Genomic DNA, 12,728 nt, shown 5'->3' with positions numbered 1-12,728 from the left:
ACCTCACTCGTACGAATTTGTACGATTTGTCTAAACCGGTTTAGGGGCAGGGTCAGGGGTAGGTCATTCGTATGAATTCATACGAATTGGCCAATTCGTAAAATATGTACGATTTTGCAAAAAACGTACTAATTCGTACGAGTCAGGTCGTATGAATTCGTACGAATAAGCCACCTCGTAGAATTTGTACGTTTTCCCGTGAGATCGGGCTCAAATATCAGGACTTAGTGTTGTGTTTTTATTCTAAACTATTCAGCATTTGAGGCATTCAGTGTTTCAACTGCTTTAAGCCTTCACTCCTACTTTCATATGTGAAACCAATTGTGGTTCAGTTCATATGGTACGTATTAACCACACATTAACCAAATTCGCTTAAATAATTTGGTTCTTACGCCTGTAAATATAATATAAAAGAAAGTTACATTTTGATATAATAATTTGTGAAGCCTGTGATAAATTATGATGTTGACATGACATCTGATCTGAACTCTGACATCTAAACATGAATGCATGTATGAATATTATCATTTCAGGCAAATGTATTAAATGGTGTGGTTTAAAATATTCAGCAACTCTTTGTTGCATATACCTCTTTCAATTGGTTGGTACAAGTGTATAATTTCTTTAGACATTAATGTGACAGAATTCTAGCTGATTTGGATCATTTGATAGACATTGCAAGGCCATATTTCTGCATTATCACAAGAGTCAGAGAAAAACGGTACATGAAAACATGAAAACGGTATGCTTAAATGGATTAGTTTTTCCTTTGAGTTTTCCATGTACAGATGACACCATTGTCAAAACGATCCCCATTCACACGGATCCTCGAAAATGACTAAAAACGTTGTCTTCTGCTGCCAGGCAAGTAGATGGGGATGAAACACTATAGATTGAAGGCGTAATAAACATGTGCATGACGTCATCGTCTTCAGAGATTCGTGTTTCTTTATTTAGGCTACGTTTACACGGAAACGATCTGAAGAGAAAACGCAAAAGTGATCACTTTTTATTCTGCGTTTAGACGAGGGGGGGGGGGGAATCTGCGTGCATACGGTGACGCAAAAGTGTGTGAAATTCAATGTAGTATGCACTCCAGGCGGCTAGGTGGCAATGTGAAGCACTGATCGGTGCCTTCACTGTCTAGCAGACTTTTGCGTTTTTACCGTTTAGACGGAAACGCGACGGTGGAGCGTTTTTAAGATTTCCACTCTGGAGGGTGGTTTCACTTTTTTGCGTTTTTAAGCCCCCAAAACGCCGTCGCCGTCTAAACGAAAGGCACATCTGATAAAATATTTTTGCGTTTTCACCCGCGAGCGTTCTCGTGTAAACAGGGCCTTAGATGGAGAACGTTTTCAAAAACGTGCACTTTGAAACCCGTTTTCAAAATTTTGCGTTTTCAGGCACCCAACCCGCCATTTTCGTGTAAATAAACGGCCAAAACGCATAAAAAGTTTTACGTTTTTAGTTGAAAACGGTGTCATGTAAACAGCCCCTCATTCACAGAGTTTAAGCTGTTTACACAACACCGGTTTCAAATAAAAACGTAAAACTTTTTATACGCTTTGGCCGGCAATGGCGTTTTGGGTGCCTGAAAACTCAAACTTTTGAAAACGGGTTTCAAAGTGCAAGTTTTTGAAAATGGTCTCTGTGTAAACAACCAAACGGTTGTACCGTCTGCACGCAGAAAACTCAAAGGAAAAACTTCTCCGTTTTAAGCATATCGTTGTCGTGTAAACGTAGCCTACCCTAAAACTAATACATATTCAAAAGAAAAAGCAATCCACCTGTCACATGTATGCTCTGTTTCTGTTTAGTTTTTGTGTTCCTGTTTTCCTCAGTTCATAGTTAATTTCCCTGTTTGTTAATTAGTTTCCATAATCCCTGATTCGACGCCCCTGTTCTGTTTCTCTTGTGATTACGTTCTCGGAGTATTTAAGCCCTGACTTTCCGCAGTTTATTTGTCCAGTATTGTCCAGTTTGTGAATTAGAATAAAGAAGACACCTGACATCACCTGCGAGCTATTATATTCAGGGACCTCTTTCTTAATAATGAAATTACATCTTTTAAATACTGTCATTTTCCTCTCACAGTTTCCACGTGTCTGCGGTGGATGAGAAATTAAGTCAAGTCAAGTCATCTTCATTTATATAGCGCTTTTAACAATGTAGATTGTCTCAAAGCAGCTTTACAGAGATAAGCGTATAATTTAAGGTAACAGAGATTGTTTCGGCTTTACAGCAGAGTTAAGTTATTTCCATCTAAAGTAATTTTTAATTGATTTGGTTCCGTCGCAATGATCATTTGTTATTAAATTAGGGGCTAATGTTATTAAATTAATGTAATGTACATAATTTTAACTGATGTATAATGACGTGAGAGAGGCAGTATAGAAACAGATAAATCTGGATGTCGAAATGGATACTGTATTTGTCTGGTTTTGTGTGAAGGAGCCGGATGGGTAGACAGCCCAGGCTTTGTGGCTTTATGAGAGGTCAGATTCCTTCACGGGCTCACGTCATCGCTATTAAAAGGCTATCTTAACAGCGAGGCCCGATTGCGTTAAAAAGACCAGGATACTTCATGCGCGCACATGAACACAATGACAATGCCAACAAAAACATGTCAAGTCCAATAGAGTTGCGGACAAGGGTTTAAAATAACTGATTGAATTAAGTATGCTACCATAATTCACGTTGAACAAGAGATTTGTGCTTTCCTGATTATCACAAAATACAGCCGAAAAAGCGGTGTAAGAACAATGTTAATGTAACTTCATAAAACAAAGCACACTTTTTTCCCCAATGTCAAAACGCTTCCCAAATTATAGCCAGGCTTTGGCCATCATCACATTCAGGCCTTCCTCTCTGCAACAAAACGACCATTTGTGGTCAGCAGTGAAATCAAGTTAACCATTCCATGTTTACAAAATCTAATCACGCAGGGATGAAGTTTTTTGATAGGGGGATGTTTTTTTAAACACACTTTAACCCTTTAAATGTCGCGTCTTGGGTCTTTTGCAGTGCTTGCTCATGACGTGGCATTCTAAAACACAGCGTCCAAGTTGAAAGAAGTGTGAATCGGTGTTGTGCCCACCGAATTCTGTGACCCTAGTAGGTGCTGTATTGAGCTAATCTGACCTACTCCTAATCCCAATCTTAATCCTAACCCTACCATCACTACTAGGGTCTCCGGAGGGTCACACCTTCCTCTGGACAGCACACCTTACTGCCAAACCTCAGAAGTTTAGAGCCATACTAGAACTCTGTTTCATGTAAACCTTGAGATCTTACATTGTACAACACAAATAATTTACTATATTTAAAATGTAGAATTACATTTCTACATAGAATTAACTATTAGCTAATTAGCTATTCGCCAATTAGCTCATTAAGGCTTCTATTATACTATTTTGTAGTTGTTTAAATCATTTAACACATTTTTATTTTATTTCAGTTTTTAGTTTTCACCCAAAAATGATTTACAACATCAAGTCATTCCAAGAACACTGGGATCGAGACAACATTGTCTTTTATATGGACATTTTTACAAAATATTTTCTTTTGCGTTCCACAGAAGAAAAAAATGCACACAAGCATGAGTAAATGATAAGAGAATTTTCATATTTTAATTAATTGTCCTTGCAATAGTTTACATGGCTTTACTTTGACATTAATTCATCTAAATGTAAAATATCCATAACAATACACTGCACAAATATCAATATCTATTGATCTATTATCTATCTATCTATCTATCTATCTATCTATCTATCTATCTATCTATCTATCTATCTATCTATCTATCTATCTAGCTATCTAGCTATCTAGCTATCTATCTATCTATCTATCTAATGATTCGTTGAATTTATTAAAAAAATTTATTAAAAACAAGTGGTTGCACACAATTGATTTTAGCTACATTTAAACAAATGCATTAAGTTGAACAAAAATGTATTAAGTTCAACTTAATGCATTTGTTTAAATGTAGCTAAAATCAATTGTGTGCAACCACTTATGATAAAAAAAATTGGTGAATTCAACTATCATCTATCTATCTATCTATCTATCTATCTATCTATCTATCTATCTATCTATCTATCTATCTATCTATCTATCTATCTATCTATCTATCTATCTATCTATGTGTTTATATATATATATATATATATAATTTTTATTTTACTTTTAAGAGAGAGAGAGTGCTTAATTTAAATCTAAATAGCATTCACTGAAATTGAAACTGCTTTTGGGATTAAAAAGAAAATAAATTTAAACTAAATATTTTCAGTTCAGCAAGTTCTCTTGTTCTGTGACAAAATTCACACAATTTCAATGTTTTCCTAGTACCAATAAACTAATACCACAGAAAGCGGAATTGTTTGTTTCAACAGTCCACAGATCAAATTCCCAACAAAAAAAAGGCTCCAGGAACAGGATGCTTTTGTACCAGCAAAATGTTTTATTTAGTCTTTCATAAAGTTGTCCCACTGCACCGCAACTGTGTTGGCTCAATGCAAAAATGGCTTTGCGATTTTGCATGCTAGAGCTAGCCATCCTTTAGCTGGCCATTCTTTCTTTCCAAGTGTGGATTAGTCAAAAAACACCACTCCTCCCCGACCTTAGAAATGTTTCAGTATTTGTTTATCGAAGCTGATAAGAGCATGCACACATCGCTCTAGTGCACCATACACAGGTGTACGTCTAGGTTTTCAGTAAGTTGCTCGCCCTTTTTTCCAGTGGCATGATTATGTTGGCTAAGAAAGTGAAGAATTCCCCACAAACTTGTACTGTATAACCAAGCACGCATAGACTTCTTTCTCTTGCAGCCAAATGGCGAACTAAAGCGTGTAATCATTCTGACAGCTGGACAGTTTCAATTAAGCGTTATTTATGGAGACTTGAGGAATACAAGACACACACTGCAGAAGTAGAGGGATTCTAAACATATCGAGAGCCAATCACAACAGATTCAAGCCGAACGCACCATTCTTACAGCTGACTGGAGCACATGAGATTGATTAGTTAATGAACCACTATACACTGGGTGAATCTGACCTCACCATCAGATGGTAAGCAATTCTGCGATCAATATGGATCAAGATGGATAAAACAGACCACCTCTTAGAACGAAATATGCTTGGGATGGAAACATGCCATCAATGCTTCAATTTTTACGAGAACTTCACTTAAACTTGAATCACCAAACAGCGCTTGGGTCACGATCATAACCGTCAAACCACCATCCTGTGTGATTCATTGTGTCCATTCATTTAAAAACACAAACGCTCCTTTTGGTATTTTGCCCCCTGCTAGTAAATGAAAGAGCATGTGGTTGTATTGTTGGGCTCCTCCTTCGCGAGCACACGACCCTGAAACCAGCAAGTTCCCGCTGGGAAGGTTGTCTGTCTAACTGACAGCTCTCATACATTCAATGCAAAATCTTCGGGAGACGAACGTGCAACTGCCAGTAACATCTACTGTTACCTTCAACAGAACTCGAGACTGATTAAAAACATTGAAATGCACCTTGGATCTTCACTTTATGTAATTACTTGCTTTTCCAGACCGATGAGAAGCTGGATCTGCTTCAAAACTTGAAATCTTGTCAATGATCATAGTTGTCAATCATAGCTGTCTATGATCTGGGTATAGCACTTGCACTGTCACAAATGTCAGAAAGGATGATATGTAGGTATAATCACAAAATGAGCAACTTCATGTCAGGACTGGGTGAAAGGATCAGGCGAGGACTCAGAGATGCAGAGAAAATGGGCTTCATTAAAAAAAAAAAAAAAAAACTACCACGTAAGGGAAACCAAGACTGGCATCATGACAAGGCAGGACTGGACACTCTAACAGGGTAGTCAGGTTAAGACACAAACAGTACATAAGATGAAAAACTGGCACATGACTGAACACACAAGGACAATAAATAGGGCAGCAAACAAGGCAACTGAGCCAATAAATCAAATAACAAGATGGGCAGGGTTAAGACAATAGACAGGAGAGCACATGGCACACAGAAACAAACATGACAAGTCATGTCCTCACACAAAACATGACACGAACACACAGCCAATGAGAGCTCTCATCAACTGCATGTCCATACATGTCCAGCATAGAGCCAAAAAAAAAAAAAAAAAAAAAAAAAACAAGCTACATAAGCAGGCGGCTGATGGAAACACGAAACGCGTGCTAATACAGAACACACAAACACACGTGGACAGAAGAGCGTACGGCCCGAGTGAACATGAAAACGCACGCTCACACAAACGAGTGAAAGCTCATCCCGTGCGCTGACAACAGAAGACAAACATGCAAAACATGAATGTCCGAATCCAGACACAGAAGCAAAACCAAACGAGACATGAGTGCTGGGATCCGAACACCACGCTCACATAATCACGTGGACAGAAGAACGTACGACCCGAGAGAACTCTGAACCGCACGCTCACCATGACAATAGCAGTGTCAGAGCTCTGTCACCAAATCAAGAATAAACAGACTGAAGTTACAGAACCCTGACACTTCATACACTTCAAGAAGCTCAGTGTTGCCTTTTTTTCTCATCTTTTTTAATTTGATGTGCTTTCAGCTCCTGTGACTGCATAGAATAGCAAAGTGTGGGTTTATACTTTTACATCAGATACAGTCAACAGCATATCTTACTGTATCATGAATACTTAGCATTCAGACTTTGTACACATTGGACATAATGTTTATAACATACTGTGCAGCTAGGAAGTGCACATATTCGGACAGAGGGCTAAACTTACCTCTTGACCCTACTTTTATTTCATGATATAATACTGGAACTCCTTTTACTCCAGTATACGAAAAAAGCAGAGATATTTTTTCCATAAGATGTGATTTACAGCGATGCCTGATCACTTCTTGTTAGTGTAAAACCTTTGGGTAGCATGTGATCAGAGCCGAGGGCCTGTGGGTTTAATGGACTATGAACAGTGAGCACATAAAGAGCCAAAGAAAACCCCTGTTTATCTTTAACCACATCATTCACTTGGCCATTTAAGTTGGATCTGGGAGTACAAAAATGCAATTTCCTCACATATCTCTCTTGTGTTGTGTACTGAAAGCATGTATAATGAATGTCCATTGGAATGCTGAATAATGGCAGTTGGATATATGTCAGATATCTGTGTGTGTGTGTGTGTGTGTGTGTGTGTGTGTGTGTGTGTGTGTGTGTGTGTGTGTGTGTGTGTGTGTGTGTGTGTGTGTGTGTGTGTGTGTGTCTGTGTGTGTGTGTGTGTGTGTGTGTGTGTGTGTGTGTGTGTGTGTGTGTGTGTGTGTGTGTGTGTGTGTGTGTGTGTGTGTTAAAAGAATGAATAGAAGTAGATTGGCTTAATATTTATTAAAAAATGCTTCAGTGATAATAAATATATTTGAAAAACTGTTGTCCACTGATTAAAAGTCAGCTGGAGCAACCAACATGTGAACAACATAAACATAAAACAGTAAATTATAACAAGGAACCCTGCAGGCCCTCATAACTATGTGACAAGGTCAATAATTCTCTAAAAACACTAAATAATTTGACTTTTTTATTACAATGAATGGTTATTTTAGGTTGAAAATGTCATGTGGTGTGACTCCCCAGACAGCAACACAGTTGTTGGATTCTAACTCAAGGTTTCCAGAGTAACCAAGGTTACGGGGGTTCCGTGTGTGCATGCTTTAGAGTGAGTGACACAAAAAAGTAAAGAGGTTATCTTTTCAAGATCTGGTGTGAAATTGAACTTCTTGTTGAATAACTAAAACACTCCAACACAACAATAGTGTCGGCCCAGATCCGGCCCACATCTGGTATGTGTGGAATCCACATGCACCAGATGTGGCCCGGATCTGGGCCAATACTATGTTGCTGTCACCTAAACTGATATAGGTATTTGTAAATATTAAGGTAAAAGGATAGTACGTATTACATTTTCCTTGATGGTTACTCCACAGTGCATTTCAGTAATTCAATTTTAACTCTTTTTTTTTTTTAAATCCTAGTTCTTCGAAAAGATATGAAAGCAACATGACTTGCCACGTTTTGTAAATTACATTTTTCAAAGAATTTTCCATTTTTTTTAAAAAAGAAGAAGAAAAAGAAAAAAATGCATAAATACCAATCAAACTCGAACTGGAAAAATCTGCTGTGCTTTCAGTTTTAGTGGTTTCATTGTCCACTGGATGTATTCTCCATTAATTTCCATACATGAATTGCTGTGGCAAACTCATCCATTAACAATGATGAGTCACTTCTCCATATTTGACATGGCAGAAACATGAATGTAATAAATGTTTTTGTAAAATATCCACAAAGAGCTCTATTTACTGCAATCGTAACCAGTCTCTACTTAAGATCATATTCATTTGGATTTAGTTTGGCATAAAGAAGCATCGGGCAGCACCTATTTTCCAATAAAAACACTCCTTTATGTGGCTGTCGCAATACAGTGGCCAAGCGAGACATGACTCCAGAAAGCAGGACGCTTCCTCTCTGGAGTGTTAGAACATGCCTGTAATAGTTCCCGGAGATACAAATAGACATTGTAAGCAGGTATGCGAGTAGAGGTGTTGCTACTTTGTGGTCTTGGCAGAATCGAACATTTTTAGCCAAAAAACATCAGTTGAGAAAAGAACATGAGACCACATCCGTCTCAAACAGCTACGTTATGTTGTGTCAGGTGATTACTTTTTACAGCATACAGTATTCCACACAAAATCAGCAGGTCCTCTGAGGAGGCGCGATTCGGACCATGACTTCAGCGCCGTTGATTGTAGGAACTCCCATCATGGTGATTTACGGATGTTTATTTTCCTACACAATGAAAGGCTGTGAGAGAGGCAACAGCCATCTGGAGTGGTCCTCGGATGGGTATTAATTCAATCTGCCCTGTTAACGAAATGTATGGCTTTAACTCATGCATCAGAAGCCAGAGAAGAGGCTCAGCCATGCATGTTCCAATGTTCTGGCTGAGAGGCAAAGTCATCTGTCCAATGAAGACTTACGTGGAGGCGAATGTTTATGCATCTCTCTTTTTTACACCTTGTACGTCTTCTTTACGAATGCCTTCAGAAATCCACCTTGTCTCAAAGGCACAGAATATGGAAGATTTCACATTATCCGTCTCGAACTATGTATAGGCGCAGAATGAACAGCTCTGGTTAAGAATTGGTTATATCAGGGAGTATCAGCCTGAGCAAAAAGTCAACATACGTTTATAGAGTCAGAATTAAGAGTCTGTTATATATTGGACAGTTGATCAAACTTGACCATTATATACCTAAAGCCGGAAGAGTGGCATTTTGGAAGAATATGTTGGATTGCTAGTCCTTTCAACTAGAAAAATAACTTACAAAATTCCTACGCATGCAGCCAAATTTCATGTTATTCCACAGTGATGGGAGATTCGTTTTCCATTGCAAAATATCCTAATTTGTGTGTCTGGTCTTTCTTTTTGGATGGCCTTTTTGGAGGATTATGCCTTGGGTTGTTTGTCTTGGTTCGGTTTAGAATATCGGGAGTGTTCTTAAGTCTTTCTAAACCTGAAAAATGAAGATGATATTTAACCCATTTAAACACATGGGCCATTAAAGTGGCTGAAGACTCTTTGACTCTTTGAAGACAAACTTTTTACTGTTTGTAGAGTTTTTTTTTTTTTTTTCGTGGCTATAGATGTTTAAAAGACACGTGGCATACAAATAGACCAACTTCAGGAATAGCTTTCCATTGGAGTTGTTGGAAAAATACACTGCTTGCTAAAATATAGTTTTTGGGAAAAATATGGGAATTAAAGGGTTACATATTCTATAGCTCTCTTAACTCTTTCCCCGCCAGCATTTTTGATCATTTTCACAAAATTTGTATGACCCCCCCAGAATATTTTGTTGTATCTGAACATGCAATAAGCCAAAAGAAAGAAAAGATCCCCTGCTTTTAAACAGAAAAAAAATTACATTTTATTCTAGCTTTATCCATTCTTTTTTATCAACACTTGAATGTGGGTAGTTTTCATTTTTTTTAAAAGCAACATTTTGAGCAAAAAGCTGAGAAAATCACGTTTTTGTCAAAGAATACATCCAGATCGGATTCAGAATTATGATCAAAACACAGATGGGGTAGATCGCGTCTATCAACACCCCCAAAGCTTCACAAGCCATGTTTCCATTACAGATTTGCGCAAAACTTTTGCTATATATTCTAAATGTCGATAAAAAACTATTGTTAAATGATTGCTTTTCCATTAACCGATGTTATGTGACTAAAACTTAATTTTTTCCTCTCGTGATAAGTCATTCCAAAAACCATGGCAATGGATGTTGGTAGGTTTACGTATATCCCAGAATTTTCCTTTTTCAAATTGCCTGATAAACCACCTCATGCGAGCGTAAACATTTTTTGCGATAAATGGGAGTTTTTGCTAAATTGACGTGTTTCCATTGGGCATATTTTTAATTTGCAATTTCAATTTGCACAATTTGAAGGGTAATGGAAATGCAGGCTACTGTCCTATAGCTCGTCCTGGATCGGCATTTCATTCAGTAAGCAGTTTTGATTTATATGCTGAAAACACAGAAAGCTGGAAATTTCCGTCAATGGTGGGGAAAGAGTTAAAGGGATAGTTTACCCAAAAATGAAAATAAGCCCATGATTTACCCTCAAGTCATCCTAGGTGTATATGACATTCTTCTTTCAGACAAATACAATCAGAGTTCTAGTAAAAAATATGCTTCCAATTATAAAGCTTCCAAGCTTTATAATGGCAGTGAATTGCTGTTTCTGTTTTGAAGTCCATAAAAGTGCATCTATCCATCATAAAAGTGCTCCACACAGCTCCGAGGGGTTAATAAAAGCCTTCTGAAGTGAAGCAATGTGTAAGAAAAATATTCATATTTAACACGTTACAAAGTAAAATTCTAGCTTCCGGCCAAACGAACATACGCAGTCTACTTACGCCTAAAGCGCAACTTACGCAACTTGTGACGTCGGAAGTAGCATAGTGCGTCATGGCATAGTGTAAATATCAGCAGTACGTCGCATTACTCGCATAAGTTGCGCTTAGACTTAACTGGAATCCTTAAATTTCGTTTGGCCGGAAGGTAGTTATTTTACTTTATAAAGTTTTAAATATATTTCTGTACTCAAATGCATCGCTTCGCTTCAGAAGGCCTTTATTAACCTTTAATAACAAACTGTGACATAACGCCCCCTCTGAGAGTAAGCGCGACCTCTCGCCATAAGAAGAACTCCTCCAGATGGAGGAGGTTTTGGAGGCAGGCGAGGAGCAGGAGAAGGGCAGGTGATGGCAGGATGACAATCCCCTGGCGATGATGGTGGAGATGGTCTGCAAGCACAGACCCAGAGCTCCCCAGTGCCGACAGACCACGGAGGAGTCGAGAGAGGGAGGAGTCCAGATGGTGACGAGGCTGACGGCAACTGGGGGACGACCAACGGAGACAGAGCCGGTGGATCCGCAGGCTCAGACCGAGGGTTGAGGGGGTTGAGGGAGCTGAGCGACATCGCTGGTGCAGGAGAGGGCTGGGGCGGCGACGGTGTGAGCGAGGACAGAGGCGATGGCGACGGGAAGGAGGAACCTGCTGCAGCTGAACGGATGGAGGGATGGAGCTCAGCGGATGGCCTTAAAAACCGTGGCGGAAGTGGTGAGACGACTGACCAAGGGGGAAAAGGTGGGACGAGGGAATCCGGAGGAGCCACTAGACTGAAGGTCTCTGGTAGAGCCGAAGGTGGGAGCAGCCAAGACGTAGCCGACAGGTCGAAAGGCTGAGATGGAGCGAAGAGATCCGAGGCTGGAAACAGAGCCGAAGGATTCTCTTGGATAGGCACTGGTGGTGGTTGCTCGACCTGTGGCTCGACGTCAACGCAGGGACTCCTCAGAGACGGCACAGGGCTGCAAGCATCCAGCAGCGATGGGACTGGAGGTCTGGCTGAGCTCTGTAGTGGTGGTGATGAAACGAGACTTGAGATGACAAAGGTAATCATGACACAGTTCACACAGGATAGAGCAAAAAAAGTTCCCAGTTCTCAACACTCTCTCTGAGTAATATAGATGATTCAGATAGGGTGGGAGTTGACAATACCCCATCGAAGTCTATCAACCAGTCCTCCGTCTCAGTTCCCTCGGCCACTGGTGTCTCAGGATCACACCCCTTGTCAGATCCATGCTGGGGCACTGCTTCCGGGGGGATGGCAAGCTCTGTCCTCTTATCCTCGGGCTCTGGCTCACTCGTCGCAGGTGGTGCCGCTCGGTCTGCGGGGGGCTCACGTGACTTCTCCGTGGTCGATGGTGGTGAAACGGGCTCTGGGTCTGGCTGTGCTCTGGATCGGGGCACAACGCTCTCCAGATACCTCACGACAGCTTCCCTCCAACTCAGTCCAGTGGTGTCTGGAAGGTTGATGGTGTTGTGGAAGTTCACCCTTATCCAGAACAGGTTTTTTAGGGTCTCGTCATCCAGGGAGCTGGTGACGGCCAAACAAACAAAATCTTTGAAAAAAGAAAAGAAATTATGGCTCTCTTGAGCTAGGACAATAAACTTTGCCCCTTCGTCCATATTGGGCGGTCCGATCATCTGTCACGGGTGGTTGCAGGAAGACAGAACAAGATGACGGTATCTTTTCAACACAAAGGTTTAATGGTGATCAAAATACAGGACAGCAGAACAGGCAGCAACAACAACTGTGATCGGACAGAGAATGG

This window comes from Scardinius erythrophthalmus, assembly GCF_964197995.2.
Source record: "Scardinius erythrophthalmus genome assembly, chromosome: 9".
NCBI lineage: Eukaryota > Metazoa > Chordata > Actinopteri > Cypriniformes > Leuciscidae > Scardinius > Scardinius erythrophthalmus.
This window is presented reverse-complemented; position numbering follows the sequence as displayed.